Source organism: Schistocerca americana, chromosome X (genome assembly GCF_021461395.2).
Source record: "Schistocerca americana isolate TAMUIC-IGC-003095 chromosome X, iqSchAmer2.1, whole genome shotgun sequence".
Classification (NCBI taxonomy): domain Eukaryota; kingdom Metazoa; phylum Arthropoda; class Insecta; order Orthoptera; family Acrididae; genus Schistocerca; species Schistocerca americana.
This window is the reverse complement of record NC_060130.1, coordinates 183,223,739-183,240,797: the sequence shown is the minus strand read 5'-3', so window position 1 is coordinate 183,240,797 and position 17,059 is coordinate 183,223,739.

Sequence of the window (17,059 nt, the reverse complement as noted above, 5' to 3'; positions counted from 1 at the left end):
TGCTAAAACTAGCACATTCTCCTATTGGTGGAAATACTGTAACTTAATGATAAGTAAAGGTCGAACGAGTGTTTTGTAAGCCACCTCCTTTGTTGATGGACTACATTTTCTAAGGACTCTCCCAATGAATCTTAACCTGGCACCCGCCTTACCAAAAATTAATTTTATATGATCATTCCACTTCAAATCATTCCGTACGCATACTCCCAGATATTTTACAGAAGTAACTGCTTCCAGTGTTTGTTCCGCTATCATATAATCACACAATAAAGAATCCTTCTTTCCATGTATTCGCAATACATTACATTTGTCTATGTTAAGGGTCAGTTGCCACTCCCTGCACCAAGGGCCTATCCGCTGTAGATTTTCCTGCATTTCGCTGCAATTTTCTAATGCTGCAACTTCTCTGTATACTACAGCATCATCCGCCAAAAGCCGCATGGAACGTCCAACACTTATCTACTAGGTCACTTATATAAATTGTGAAAAGCAATGGTCCCATAACACTCCCCTGTGGCACGCCAAAGGTTACTTTAACGTCTGTAGACGTCTCTCCATTGAGAACAACATGCTGTGTTCTGTTTGCTAAAAACTCTTCAATCCAGCCACACAGCTGGTCTGATATTCCATAGGCTCTTACTTTGCTTATCAGGCGACAGTGCGGAACTGTATCGAACGCCTTCCGGAAGTCAAGGAAAATGGCATCTACCTGAGAGCCTGTATCTAATATTTTCTGGGTCTCATGAACAAATAAAGCGAGTTGGGTCTCACACGATCGCTGTTTCCGGAATCCATGTTGATTACTGCAGAGTAGATTCTGGGTTTCCAGAAATGACATGATACGCGAGCAGAAAACATGTTCTAAAATTATGCAACAGATCGATGTCAGAGATATAAGCCTATAGTTTTGCGCATCTGCTCGACGACCCTTCTTGAAAACTGGAGCTACCTGTGCTCATTTCCAATCATTTGGAGCCTTCCGTTCCTCTAGAGACTTGCGGTACACGGCTGTTAGAATGGGGGCAAGCATTACCAGTTTAGCGACTTACAATATATGTACAATTGCAAATTGAGTCAAGATGAGCCAATGACACCAGTTTGGTTGTTAGAGAGGCGGTGGCGAACAGCAAGTGCTATTGTTGCAGTGTGGTGGGCGCCGCTGTAGGCGTGCTATCGCGCATTACCGCATTACCATAGAGAGAGTCGCCGCTTTCACTGTCCACATTCCTACCGCTCCTATCATCGCCTTTTAACGACCAGGAAATGGCGCTATTCAGATGTGACGCTCTTGTTCTCATAAAAGTTGTCATTTCTTCTTCTTGCAAGAAATGACGGCTCAGTAACCACTCGGATTGTTTGCGTTTGGTTTCTCAGAAGTTCGTAGTGCATCCATCAGCGGCGAACTTCGTGAAGCGAGACCAGAATCGTTCGTTGCTGCGCTCAACATGATTGAAGACGAGATAGACGCATCCTCAGGCGTATCGAAGACCACACGGAATCGATTTACCTGCGGGAAAGACTTGTTCCCTAAGTCCAAAGGCAGGCGCGTATCAGTTAGTGGAAGGGAATGCTCAAAACATGCAAAATCCATTAAAGTCGTTACAGGAGACGATACTGCGACGATACATCCTTAGGAGCTGAGAATCAAACTGCAGTCAAGAGTGAGAGTGTTCCAAAGTGAAGCGAAACCAACATAAGGACATTTAAAAGAAAATTATCGCTTGTTTCTTGAGTTGCATTGGACTTTTAGTGACCATTGCTTCAGATGACAGTGGAATAGTTAATAATGGACGCTGTACAGCAATTAGCTTTGCACAAGCCATCGATGAAATCGGGAAAAACAACGAACATTATCATATTATTCTTCATTACGAAACTTTCACCTGACGCACGGCTTGCGAACAGACGGAGAGAAATATCGAATTAATGTTTCAATGCCCATAGTCAGCTCTTGTATCGTCTAACCATTTCGTTTTGTTTCCTTATGTCTAAAAAATAAAAAATGATTGAGCAGCGTCTTTCATCCCCTCAGGTGTGTGGGATGCCACCACTGGTGAGCCAAAATGTTACGACCAGTGCCCACAGCGAGACTGAATTTGCCTGGCAGTGTTAAGAGCGCGTGACGCGGTAAGGAAAATAAACAGGCTGCAACATCATCATCATCATCAGCCAATTCAATCATTAAATGATGTGGCCTCTTCGAGTCGTGGATTCAGGTAGGCTTTCAGCAGCCTTCTCCAAGTGGGATGGTCTTGGGCAGTTCTCTGCCAGGTGTTACCAGCGATCTTCTTGATGTCTTTGTCCCATCTGTCTGGTGGTCTTCCTCTAGGCCTCCGGTAATGTCCAACAAATGGGTCCCAGCTGGAGATGTGAAAGTCAAGGACAGTCTACTAGAAGAAGTCAGTAAATATGTCTACCTTGGCCAGATTATAAATATGAAGGGAGACATAAGGCCAGAAATCTATCGATGCATCAAGCTTGGCTGGCAAGCATTTGGGAAGAATTCAAAAGTATTCAGATCAAAAATGCCAGTAAATTTGAAGAAAGCAGTATTTGATCAATGCATTCTTCCTGTGATGACGTATGGCTGCAAGACATGGACACTGAACTCATTTACAAAAGAGAAACTTAGGACAGCACAGAGAGCCATGGAGAGATCAATGCTGGGCTATACAAGAAAGGACAGGAAAAGGGCAGATGACATCCGGTCTGTGACGAAGGCTAATGACATCTTAGAGACAGTAGGTTCCTTGAAATGGTAGTGGGCTGGCCACGTCGCAAGAAGAAAAGACAACAGATATAGAGGAATAAAATGTGTTAAATGGACATGGGTTCGGAAACTCTTTATTTCCGTGTTACAGCTCGTTTTTTACTTCTCTTTATAGGCACATTAATCGTGGAAACATGCAGAACCAGAACGTAGCAGCATTACGTGAAACGTTTTCTTACATGAAATGTTCCCCAGTCAGCGATCAATGTCCAGAGAAATGAAGGAAAGAAGAAAGGAAGATTAGAGTTTAATGTCCCATCAAAAACGAGTACATCAGAGGCGGAGTACAAGCACGGATTACGAAAGGATGTGGAAGAAATCGGCCGCGCCCATTTCAAAAGAATCATCCAGGCATTTGCCTGGAACGATTTAGGGAAATCAAGGAAAACCTGGATGACCAGATGGGATTTGAACGGTTGTCCTCCTGATTCCTTGGCCTACACCCTGTGCGTCCCAAATACACTAGACTTTTGTTTGTCGGGGCGTTTGAAAGCTCTTGTGTGTGGAACCCCGATATAGGATGGACACAGTCTTCATGCAGTATTGTGCGTGCATGTGAAAAAGTACGCATTTATCTACAGATACATCAGCTCATCAAGGATCCAATGCGAAGGCGTGTTGATTCACGTATCCTTGGCAAGGGAGGCATTCTAAACAGTTCATTTAGGAAAGTGTTTCATACTGTGCTGATACGTTCCTTTTCTGTGTGTTACCTGTAATTAATACTGTGAAGAGTTGTAGAAACTGAGTTCTAACATGGAAATAAAGCGTTTCTTGACCCATTTCTACGTACTATATTTTCTTCCTCTACGTGTGAGGAATGTTACCTGAATGTTTGGCGATATACATTTGTTACACCTTGTATAAACGGAGCATTGAGAAACGGAGCACACCATCCTGCCACTGTTCTCCCTAGTTCTTCCTCCCTCCCTCCCTCTCAATGACATTTTATCTTCACCTGCAGCTTCAGAAAGCCTCAGAGCGATACTCGTCATTTCATCTCCAACATGATCATTTTCATACACTACAACAGCAGCATTATTATCATCAGTGATTATATTTTAACTGTAATACAAAACCATCTCATAAGTTTTAAAAATCGAATTAAATAATCACCATAATATATTTTAAGAAACATTATTTATTTTCTTCTACTTTTTACGTATTTTAAACTTTTATACGTAAAATCTTTCGCTGAAACTTGGTTATATACGTTGCCAGGCACCCTCTTCGTGGGAAACTGAAACAGCAATATACACACATTAAAAAAAGTTTTCCATCAGCCCGGTTCACAGAACTCCTGAAGATAGGTGTTGACTGTGGATATTGTATCACAGACACAGTCCCTTTGACTACTCAGAGATGTCACTAAACCCACCCAAAGATGTAACCAACCACGCATGAGCAGCGCCTACTAGACGGAAGAGGTCCGAGAGCCGATTAGTTCCAGTCATTCCACCAGGAAGGAGGTACTTGGCTCGTGTTGTCTGTAGTTCGGCCATGACTAGATAGTCAATACCACAGTTCGATCACGTCTACATTGTTACTTTGTGCCTGGAAGGGCTCTCAACAAGTAAAGTGTCCAGGCGTCTCGGAATGAACCAAAGCGATATTGTTCGGACATGGAGGAGATGCAGAGAGACAGGAACTGTCTATGACATGCCTCACTCAGGCCGCTCAAGGGCTGCTACTGCAGTGGATGACCGCTACCTACGGATAATGGCTTGGAGGAACCCTGACAGAAACGCCACCATGTTTGAATAACGCTTTTCGTGCAGCCACAGGACGTCGTGTTACGACTCAAACTACGCACAATAGGCTGCATGATGCGCAACTTCACTCCCGACGTCCATGGTGAGGTCCATCTTTTCGACCACGACATCATGCAGCGCGGTACAGATGGGCCCAACAACACGTAGAATGGACGGCTCAGGATCTGCATTACGTGCTCTTCACTGATGAGTGTCGCATATGCCTTCATCCAGACAATCGTCAGAGACGTGTTTGGATGCAACCCAGTCATGCTGAATCCCTTAGACACATTCTCCAGCGAGTGCCGCAAGGTGGAGGTTCCCAGCTGTTTTGGGGTGGCATTATGTGGGGCCAACGTACGCCGCTAGTGGTCATGGAAGGCGCCGTATCAGCTGTACGATACTTGAACGCCATCTTCCGACCGATAGTCAACCATATTGGCAGCATATTCGCGAGGCATTCGTGTTCATGGACGACAATTCGCGCCCCCATCGTGCACATCCTATGAATGACTTCCTTCAGGATAACATCACTCGACTAGAGTGGCCAGCATTTTATCCTGCCATGAACCCCATCGGACATGCCTGGGATAGATTGAAAAGGGCTGTTTGTGGATGACGTGACCCACCAACTTCTCTCGGCCGGCCGAAGTGGCTGTGCGGTTAAAGGCGCTGCAGTCTGGAACCGCAAGACCGCTACGGTCGCAGGTTCGAATCCTGCCTCGGGCATGGATGTTTGTGATGTCCTTAGGTTAGTTAGGTTTAACTAGCTCTAAGTTCTAGGGGACTAATGACCTCAGCAGTTGAGTCCCATAGTGCTCAGAGCCATTTGAACCAACTTCTCTGAGGGATCTAAGCCGAATCGCCATTGAGGACTGGGACAGTCTGGACCAACAGTGCCTTGGAGAACTTGTGGATAGTATGCCACGATGAATACAGGCGTGCATCAATGCAAGAGGACGTGCTACTGGGTAATAGAGGTACCGATGTGTATAGCAGTCTGGACCACTACCTCCGAAGGTCTCGCTGCATGGTGGTACAACATGCAATGTGCGGTTTTCATGAGCAATAAAAAGAGCGAAAATGCTGTTTATGTTGATCTCTATTCCAATTTTCTGTACAGGTTCCTGAACTCTCGGAACCTAGGTGATGCAAATCTTTTTTTGATGTGTGTAGAAGAAAGTCAATGAAGGAAAGAAGAATGGTTGTGATTTAACGCCCTGTCGACATCGAGGTCAATAGAGACGGAGCACAAGCTCAGATTGTAGTAATAATGGGGAAGGAAATCAGCCGTGTCCTTTCAAGGGAACCATACTGGCATTTTCCTGGAGTGATTTAGGGAAATCACAAAAACCTGTGTCTGGATAGCCAGACGCGAGGTTGAACGGTCGTCCTCCCGAATGCGAGTCCAGTGTTCTGACCAATACGCCACCTCACTCGGTAAAAAGTCAATTGGGAACCTATGCAGCGACGATACGGAATCTCCCTGATAGAAGCTAGCATGAAAAAGAGTAGGGTGTTACGGTCTGCCTCAATAACTCAGTGGTCGTCGCTGTCTGACTGCTACACAGAGGACCTGGCTTCGTGTACCGGTACTGGCGAGGAATTTTTCCTCTGTGGGAGGACTAGAACGGCGTGCACGTAGCTTCTTGTTACCGAATGAGGAGCTACTCAAGTGAGAAGTAGCAGCTTCGAGGCCTAGGAAGTTGAGAACAGCCATTAAAGTGGTATACTGACCCCATGCCTCAGCTCATCGCATCCGAACGATTCCATTGGCAGAGGACGACACGGGCTGCCGCCATGCACCGTGTAGTGGCTTGCGGAGTATGTAGGTAGGTGACCGGTCAGTAGCTAATGGCCTAACAGGGCAAGTACACGGAGTTTTAGATTGTTATGCCTCCTCTCCTGGGAGCCAGCATTTCGGAAATGGCGAAGCTGGTCAGCTGTCCACTTGATATTGTAGCGAACGTCTATGTAAATAGGTTGCAGGACAATGACCCCAAGAATTGGCGACAAGTTGTTGGGCGTCCACGAGCGGCGGCGCGGTTCCTTCCGTCCCTTTACGACGAACCTGCCCCTACCTGTGAACATTGTCTAAGCATATCATCAGTAGGGAAGCCGAGCGAAACCTACTGTACTTCGACGTGAACCAGGCTGCAAATAAAGTCACTAATCTACGTTTCGGGAGAAAGTTTTCACACGAAATGAAAGGTTGGAAATTTTTTCCTTAATTGATATATTCTGAAACTTAGGTGAACAAGTATCACTGCCAAGCCACTCACAATACCTTTCACTCACGTTAGCAAGTTTGCGGTGTTGCATTTCCCAAAAACGTAATAGCTACAAAAATACGGATTGTTTATGATTGAGAATGCTCGACAAATATTAAGTCTGTCGGTAACTAATGCAGTCACAGTTTTTAGCCACCGACCTGCTCAATACGCCATGCGGAATTTATCTCTTTTCTCGTCACAAAATTCAATTAAAAATTCAAAAATTTCTACACACCCATCGGAATAATTATGCCGTCACTTTACAACACTTTTGATGTATGAAACACTGCTAGATCCGGCAACTTATCATTTCCATCGGAACTACTGCTACACACGTCCCAACTGTTTCATGGTTAGGCTCCGACTCCTCTCTAGAATACTCTGTCTTCCCTATCAGCAGAGAAAGGCGCGCGAAGAATATTGCTTTACCGTTGGTCAGTTTACTCAATAGCCAATAGTAAAACAACATTCTCCCGCGTCAGTCCACATTTCATCAATAACCAATCGCAAAATAGTCAATCTAACTACTGCACTTCTTACCGACGTAATTATCTAATATGCTGAAGTTTTGTTTATGCATTAAGTTATTTACTATTGTTATTTATAACTGAATTAACTTTCCCCTTACCATAAACCTACGTTACAAATCTGTTCTACAAAAATCCCGTTTGTCCACGTCCATACTTCTTCGAAATGTTCCCACACTAAATCCCACTACATAACTCGTTAAACAATTATCTTCATATTACCCTTAAACCACACTCACGCATCATTCATACAGATAAACCACATTTATAACATTTTACATACACAAAAAGACATAATAACACTTTATGAAAATACTAGAACAGTTTATGAAAAACATTCTATTACTTTAGTGCACTCTAGTAGGCACAATCCAAAATAAATCACAGTCCCCTATCCAATACTGTCCTCTATCGGCTGATACATAAACTACGTGTGCGTCCAGTCTCGCGTCCCATCTGTCATTCTCCAGCTCTGAGACATATCTCCCACTTAACCACCTCCAAAGCAGGATCGGTATACGGTGCTGCGCTTCACACGCCTCGTCACGAAATCGATACTTGCTCGTTGTGTAATACAGGATAAGCGACGATCTGTGGCAGATATGAGGACAAAGTGCAATGCCAATGCAGGCACACCGATCAGTGCTAATTGTCGAATATGAGGCTCCCAGGTTTATCCAACGACGTCGTCAATTACGTTTGCAGAAGGCAAAGGATTATTGATAGTGGAAACGTATCGCCTAGTCGGATAAATCACGTATTTGGTTGCACCAGTTCGATAATCGTGTCCAGACACTGTGTCAAAACAGCTTCTCGAAACGAACATCACGTCAGGGACACGGACAGGTGGGGGCAGCTTTATCGTACAGAAAAATTTCATCTGGACTTCCGAGGGTCCTGTAGTAGTAATTCGAGGCACCCTGACAGCTCTGGACTACGTCAACACAATTGCGGAACTCGTGCATCACTTCATACTCGATGTCTTCCCTGATGACGACGGGATCATCCGACAGGATAACTGCTGGCCAGTGTGGCCGAGCGGTTCTAGGTGCTTCAGTCTGGAACCGAGCGACCGCTACGGCCGCAGGTTCGAATCCTGCCTCGGGCATGGGTGTGAGTGATGTCCTTAGGTTAGTTAGGTTTAAGTAGTTCTAAGTTCTAGGGGACTGATGACCTCAGATAGAAAGTCCTATAGTGCTCAGAGCCATTTGAACCATTTGGCAGGATAACTGTAAGCATCACCAGACTGTAATCGTTTTGCAGTGATTTGAGGGGCGTGATAGTGAACTCATACTGATGTCTTGTCCACCAGATTCGCCTAACCCGAACACTATGGAACACTTCTGGGACGACAATGGGCAAACTCACTTCCCGCAAAGCGCCGCCCTATAGTCTTCAGGAACTGCGTGAACAATGTGTAAGTAGTCGGACAATTTTGGTATGGCCTCACTCTACATTGTTACCAAATTTATTCAAGATTGCGGATCCAAGATGGCGGCGATAGATATGGCAACATCGCAATGACGTCATGGCGGGAAGTTCAAAGTCTGGCGGGAAAATAGGTCAATTGGACTACCTCCGCTAACCTATCCCCCACCCCTACCCCCTCCACTTTCCTCCATCTTACCCAAGAAAATGGCAGGAAATTCAGATTTTGGCAGGGAAAAAAGGGCACTTGGGCAACCTCCACTAACCTAAGAAAATTGTGGGAAGAATTTGGTTAATGGAGGTAGTCTATACCTCCATTAACCTAAGTCATCTGACCGCCACCTCTTCCTTGGAATTGGCTGGAAAAGGACTCAGCCTGTGTCGAGCTGCTGGGGAGAGGAAGGAGTGTACTTTATCTTGCCTGCAGTGTTTATTTAAACAATTTGAGTTTTCATAGGCAGTAGCTCCATCCAGTGTGTTCACTATGAGGTCTGGAGTCCAACTGACCTAGTACACAGTACCGCCACCAGAGGGCACTGTCATCCCTTCCGTGAAGTAATCCAATATGTTTATCTATGGCATGTCTCAGTTATGAACTTATGCAATCTGTATACTGCACTACGTCTTGCATTGGAGATATTGTATCATTAGTTGCCGAGTATAGACTCTGCATACAATGATGTTCTGAACTTCTTACTTGTGCACAGTGTACATGTTGATGATTTCGAGCTATACCTTTGTTTGCACATGAACGCTCAAACAAAAGAGAAACAGATTAAATTTGTGTGTGAAAAACCCGAGTACTGAGAGGTATCCATTGGCTTGAGGGAGATACAAGTGGAATTTATTGTATATGGTTCAAATGGCTCTGAGCACTATGGGACTTAACTTCTGAGGGCATCAGTCCCTTAGAACTTAGAACTACTTAAACCTAACTAACCGAATGACATCACAAACATCCATGTCCGAGGCAGGATTCGAACCTGCGACCATAGCGGTCGCGCGGTTCCAGACTGTAGCGCCTAGAACCGCTTGGCCAACTCGGCCAACTATTGCATATGAAAAAGCTTTGTTTGGGAGGCACTACAAAGGTGCAAAGAAGAAGATAAAGAAAGAGTCTGACGACATTTTTGAAATACTGCATCCTATGTATGATATTTAAATAAATAATGTATGTATATATAATCTCAAACTGTGTTTGCTTTTATTTCATACCTCTGTCATTATAGTCCAAGTAGTGTGCTTATCAATATCATTATTTTTCAGTGCTACACCTATAATGATGCAGCAGCAGCAGCAACAATTATCCCAAACATCGCCTCACGAGTTATTGACAAAATGAATGATCAAGTTACTCTTCATGGGTAAAATATATATAGCTGATATCTCTGTGTAGCCAGTGATGGAGCTATAGTGGCTGCACATACTATTGCTGTCCCTTCGAATGTATCTTTCTATACATGCCAACTACTTGTCAGTATCTGGCGCAGCTAGTATCATGGCAGGGTGGGTGAAACATCCTCATCACAAGGACCTTGTTGTCGCTGACTAATCCGGTAAAGATGCAAAAGAAGACCTGAAAGACAACAAGAAGAATGGGATTCTCCTTTCTGATAATATACAAGCAATTATTATTAGTCCATCCAATTGTGGCAAGACTAATGTCCTCTTGACGCTGCTAACACATGTAGATGGAGTCCGATTTGAACATGTTTGTGTATTCTTAAAAACACTGTTACAGCCCAAGTATCAGCTATTACAGGAGATATTGGGCGGTGTAAAGGATGTTACATACACAACATTCAGTGAAAGCAGCACCAGCAAATGCAACGCAAAACCACCATCTTCATATTTGATGTGGAAAACCAAGACCAAATTCGAAAATGTTTCTGTTTCTGTCGTCATATGTGTGCTGATGTATTTTATCTAAGCCAAACATATTCCAGAATCCCGAAACAGTTGGTCACGGATAATGCAAACCTCATTATAGCCTTAAAATAAGACAAACTGAATTTAAAACACATTTACCTTGCACATGTAGGAACTGACATGTCGTTCAGTGATTATGTAAAGATATGTGCCGATTGCTGGAATCGTTTACAGTATAAATTTCTCGTTATTGATAAAACAAGAAAACTGAATGATGGTAGGTACAGGCAAAACTATCAAGAGTTTCTGCATATATATCCTGGTAAGAGAGGTTAATACATCAGTACACGTTCCACCATGGACAAATTCGAGCGTATGTCTAGCTCTCCCCCCGAGAGAATGGCTATATACAGACAGCACAGTCGTCTGTATGTGGAAGCGAAAATTCAGGATATTGTGCATAAAGTTGGAGGTATGCGCAGGGAACTAAAGACGTATTACCAGGCACTTCTGAGAATGGTCAGAGCGTTAAATGAGTTAGTTAATGAGATCGGTAAGAAAGTAACAGATATAACTGAAAAGGTCGAGGCTATTGAGGGGAAAATACGTATAGATGTAGAGTTCCTTGTTGTTGAGAAGGGGGAGGAGGTACATAAGGTACATAGTAAGGAGAAGAAGAAGAGCGGATATATAAAGCCTCCCACAGCAAAGGCGTCTGATTATTACACACCGAGTTGTCAACGAAGCAGAAAGTCATTCAAGCGAGGAAAGGGGTTAGAGAGAAATTACGGTTACTAAGGTTAGGGCATACGGGTCGACAGCAAACAGTAAGAGACACCTTTAAGTCGGTTACTGAATCTCTCAGGCAGCTCTCAGGAAAAACAAAACCAGACGATAACGATTGTGTTGCCATTGACGAATTCATTATCCGTCATGCCCCTGAGATAGATAGAACATTCGGCGTTAGCAGGGAGAGACCGTACATGTTAGGCATGCATCGTATAAATGTAACTGATGACACAATACAGATTGATGATAGGCGGTTTTAGAGAATATCTGGCTTAATGAATCTTATTTTCGTAAGACCTACCAAAAAACCTATAAATTATTCAGTTAATAATAGGGAAATGAACCGCGAAGTACTGCATGTACATAAGATCGCAAAAAGCCTGAGCAACAAGAAAAATAAAACCAATACTTGATGGCGAAAACAACAACAACAACAACAGTGGCAGCAGTGGCGATGGTATTGACATTGAACATAAAGCAGTGGACAATAGAATCGCGCAGTGTATACAGGTTGGTCCATTGATCGTACCCTGGCCAAATATCTCACGAAATAAGAGTCAAACGAAAAAACTACAAAGACGAAACGTGTCAACCTTGAAGGGGGAAACCAGATGGCACTATGGTTGGCCCGCTAGATGGCGCTGCGATAGGTCAAACGGATACCAACAGCGTTTTTTTTTTAAATAGAAAAAAAAAATGGCTCTGAGCACTATGGGACTTAACATCTGTGGTCATCAGTCCCCTAGAACTTAGAACTACTTAAACCTAACTAACCTAAGGACATCACACACATCCATGCCCGAGGCAGGATTCGAACCTGCGACCGCAGCAGTCGTGCGGTTCCGGACTGCGCGCCTAGAACCGCTAGACCACCGCGGCCGGCTTTAAATAGAAAACCCAATTTTTATAACATATTCGTATAGTACGTAAGGAAAGATGAATGTTTTAGTTGGATCACTTTTTTCGCTTTGTGATAGATGGCGCTGTAATAGTCACAAACATATGGCTCACAATTTTAGACGAACAATTGGTAACAGGTAGGTTTTTTAAATTAAAATACAGAACGTAGGTACGTTTGAACATTTTATTTCGGTTGTTGCAATGTCATACATGTACCTTTGTGAACTTATCATGTCTGAGAACGCATGCTGTTACAGCGTGATTACCTGTAAATACCACATTAGTGCAATAAATGCTCAAAATGATGTCCGTCAACCTCAATGCATTTGGCAATACGTGTAGCGACATTCCTCTCAACAGCGAGTTGTTCGCCTTCCGTAATGTTCGCAAATGTATTGACAGTGCGCTGACGCATGTTTTCAGGTGTTGTCGGTGGATCACGATAACAAATATCCATCAACATTCCCCACAGAAAGAGATCCGGAAACGTCAGATCCGGTGAAGGGGCGAGGCGCGGTATGGTGGTTCGACGACCAATCCACCTGTCATGAAATATACTATTCAATACCGCTTCAACCGCACGCGAGCTATGTGCCGTCGCCATGCAATTCCTGGTGCATAGAAATATGTTACGGGTGCAGTCGGTGTTGATGTAGCATTCTCAACACCGACGTTTTTGAGATTCCCGATTCTCGCGCAATTTCTCTGCTACTGATGTGCGGATTAGCCGCGACAGCAGCTAAAACACCTACATGGGCATCATCATTTGTTGCAGTTCGTGGTTAACATTTCAAATGTGGCTGAACACTTCCTGTTTCCTTAAATAACGTAACTATCCGGCGAACGGTCCGGACACTTGGATGATGTCGTCCAGGATACCGAGCAGCACACACAGCACACGCCCGTTGGGCATTTTGATCACAAAAGCCATACATCAACACGATATCGACCTTTTCCGCAATTGGTAAACGGTCCATTTTAACACGGGTAATGTATCACGAAGCAAATACGTGTTACCAGTGATGCTGTGCTCGCAATGTCATGTTCCATACACGCTTCGTGGAGCAGATTAACCCCCTTATCACCTCGTGCGTGTTACGTGATACCAGCTACTTATCGTTTGTGACTATTACAGTGTCATCTATCATAAAGCGAAAAAAGTGGTCCAACTAAAACATTCATATTTCTTTACGTATTACACGAATATGTAATAATAATGGATGTTTCTATTGAAAAAAAAACGCAGTTGATATCCGTTTGACCTATGGCAGCGCCATCTAGTGGGCCAACCATAGCTCCAGCTGGTCTCCCCCTTCAAGCTAGACGAGTTTCGTTCTTTGTAGTTTTTTCATTTGATGCTTATTTCGTGAGATATTTGGCCCAGTCACTATCAATGGACCACCCTGTATATTATGATGATCTCCAACGAGCTAATAGATCGATTACGACTGCCCATGGCACAACTTGCTGCATGTAATACAGCTCATTCGAATGAGGCTGTTTCAATAATCTCTGAGTTAAGAGATAGATGGTGATGATGCTTGGTTTGGGGGCGCTCTACTGCGCGGTTATCAGCGCCCGTACAAATTCCCAACCCTTGCTCAGTCCAAACTCGCCACTTCAATGAATGGTGATGAAATGATGAGGACACCACAAACACAAAAACATCGAATAAGTATGGATACAGAGGTTCGAGAACTACACAGCCGGCCACTGTTGCGAGCGGTTCTAGGCGCTTCATTCAGGAACCGTGCTGCTGCTACGGTCACAGGTTCGAATGCTGCCTCGGGCAAGGATGTGTGTGGTGTCCTTAGGTTAGTTGGGTTTAAGTACTTCTAACTCTAGGGGACTGATGGCCTCGGATATTAAGTCCCATAGTGCTTAGAGCCATTTGAACCATTTGAGAACTACACACACCAGCACGTAAGATATACCCTCGTAGACATGTTATGATTAAAGGTTTGGATAACTTATGGCAGGCTGATCTTGTAGATATGAGGGAATATTCACATGAGAATAATGGATTCAGATATATTTTGCCGGCCGCGGTGGTCTCGCGGTTCTAGGCGCGCAGTCCGGAACCGCGCGATTTCTACGGTCGCAGGTTCGAATCCTGCCTCGGGCATGGATGTGTGTGATGTCCTTAGGTTAGTTAGGTTTAAGTAGTTCTAAGTTCTAGGGGACTGATGACCACAGCTGTTAAGTCCCATAGTGCTCAGAGCCATTTGAACCATTTTTTAGATATATTTTAATGTTCATTGATACATACTCCAAATTTGCCTGGGCATTACCTGTTAAAACAAAAACGGATAGAAATGTCGCGTATGTTTTTGAGCGTTTACTATAGACAGGGACGAATCGATGCCCAGACAAACTTCAAACCGATCACAGTGCAGATTTTTACAATAGGTATTTCAAGACCGTGCTGTAGCAGTATGGAATACATCACTACTCAACATCACCCACCTCAAGGCAAGTGTCGTGGAGTGTCTGAACAGAACAATAAAAGGTCGAATGTGGATGCGTTTTAACATCTGCCGCTCATACAAATGGACATGTATCCAAAAAAAAAATGGTTCAAATGGCTCTGAGCACTATGGGACTCAACTGCTGTGATTCAAAATGGTTCAAATGGCTCTGAGCACTATGCGACTCAACTTCCGAGGTCATCAGTCGCCTAGAACTTAGAACTAATTAAACCTAACTAACCTAAGGACATCACACACATCCATGCCCGAGGCAGGATTCGAACCTGCGACCGTAGCGGTCACGCGGTTCCAGACTGAAACGCCTTTAACCGCACGGCCACACCGCCCGGCCAACTGCTGTGGTCATAAGTCCCCTAGAACTTAGAACTACTTAAACCTAACTAACCTAAGGACATCACACACATCCATGCCCGAGGCAGGATTCGAACCTGCGACCGTAGCGGTCGTGCGGTTCCAGACTGTAGCGCCTTTAACCGCTCGGCCACTCCGGCCGGCGGACATGTATCCTCCCATAAATAGTTGCTCAGTATAACCGAACCAAACATAGTATAATATAAATGAGACCAATCAAAGTTCGTGATAATGAACTCATGGATACGGTGTACTATCGCATTAAAATGCTGGATCCACGCAACCAGAAATTTAATGTGATCTGGTACGTATCTCAAAACACAAGACAGCATTTGAGAAATCATATCAACTGAACTGGTCAACAGAGATATTTACAGTTTCAAAGGTGCAAAGGACGAATTCTAGTACTTATATATTAAAGGATAGTAAAGGCGATGAAATTGCAGCCTGATTCTATACCGAGTAATTGCAGAAAAACTCAGAATCAGATGTGTTTCTCGTGGAGGGAGTCATAAGACGTCAGGGAAACAGAGCGCTAATGAAATGGCTTGGTTTTCCTGCAGCACAAAACAGCTGGATTGATGCTAACGATTTGCTATATAATGGGGGCGTACAGTTCACAACCACCGCAGTCGCATAACATGCGTGCTAGGAGACGCATTAGAGGGGGTGGTGGTATTCTAGACAAGCTGCCAGTGGAATTACACATCCCGGGGTATAACTACTGTGGACCTGGAATAAAGCTTCAGAAAGCTTGACACAAGATGATAAGGGGGTTAATCTGCTCGACGAAACGTGTATGGAACATGACATTGCGAACACAGCAAATAAAGATCTCTCAAGTCGTCACATTTCAGATAGGATTTTAGCTGATAAGGCTAAGGCGATATGGAGAAGATAGGATATTGGTATATGTTAACGCATCGCAGCATTTGCAGTTGATAAAACCATGTGTGGAAAAATTAAGTTTGCTTTAGAAGTGATTAATTTCAAGCGAGTTATGAATGCTGCCAGTTGTACACTAAACAAGAAGAAGGAAAAGTGCCGGAAGCAGAGCTGTCTGAAGAACTGTGTCCTGACAGCGATATATGCAGCTAAAAACGCACTGAAGCAGAAAGGTGCGGGAAGAAGAAGAAGAGGATAGGTTAAAGCACCCCGAGTTCTACCAATACCGAAGACATATGCTGGTTTTCTTCTATTTCTCGTCCGAGCCCTCTCCGCGCTCTCGGCGGTAGAGTCCCTCGCTGGTGGTGCTGCAGCTATTGCTCGAACGGTCAAGAACGCGCAAAACTCGCAAGCACAGTTAAAAGAGGCAAGAAGACATAACAGCATGATGGAAGCCGCAGCCATCGGAAAAGGATTATACTTGAAACAGTACAGGAAAGGACTTGGTCTATTCCTAAATAAAAAAGAAAAAAAACCATCAGCCGTCCTACCAGATCGATCACTCACAATTACTGCACTTAAATTTGTTAGAAACAAATTCAACATACCAAGATTCCGTGGTGTGTTTATGCGGCATACATTACCGAAGAGTATGTGGAAAATTGGTGAATGTGGTATTGTGAATTTAGATGTTGCTGGAGGCCCCGGCACCCACTGGGTGTCATATGTTATGAAAAATGCGGATACCGTCTACTATTTCGACTCGTTTGGTGACCTGCAACCGCCAGAAGAATTACAACGATACTTCATTCACAGAAGACGTGTGTTCTACAATTTTCGGCTCTATCAGAATTTCAATACACACCTCTGCGGACATCCATACATCATGTTTCTCTTGAAGTTTACAAAGAGGAACAGGAGCTTTAAACATCCCTTGATCAGTTGAGGTTCAGAGGCTATGTTGTACACTTTGACGTTAATAGAACGATCATCTGTATTGCGTGCGAATTACTTCCCGCCAATTGAT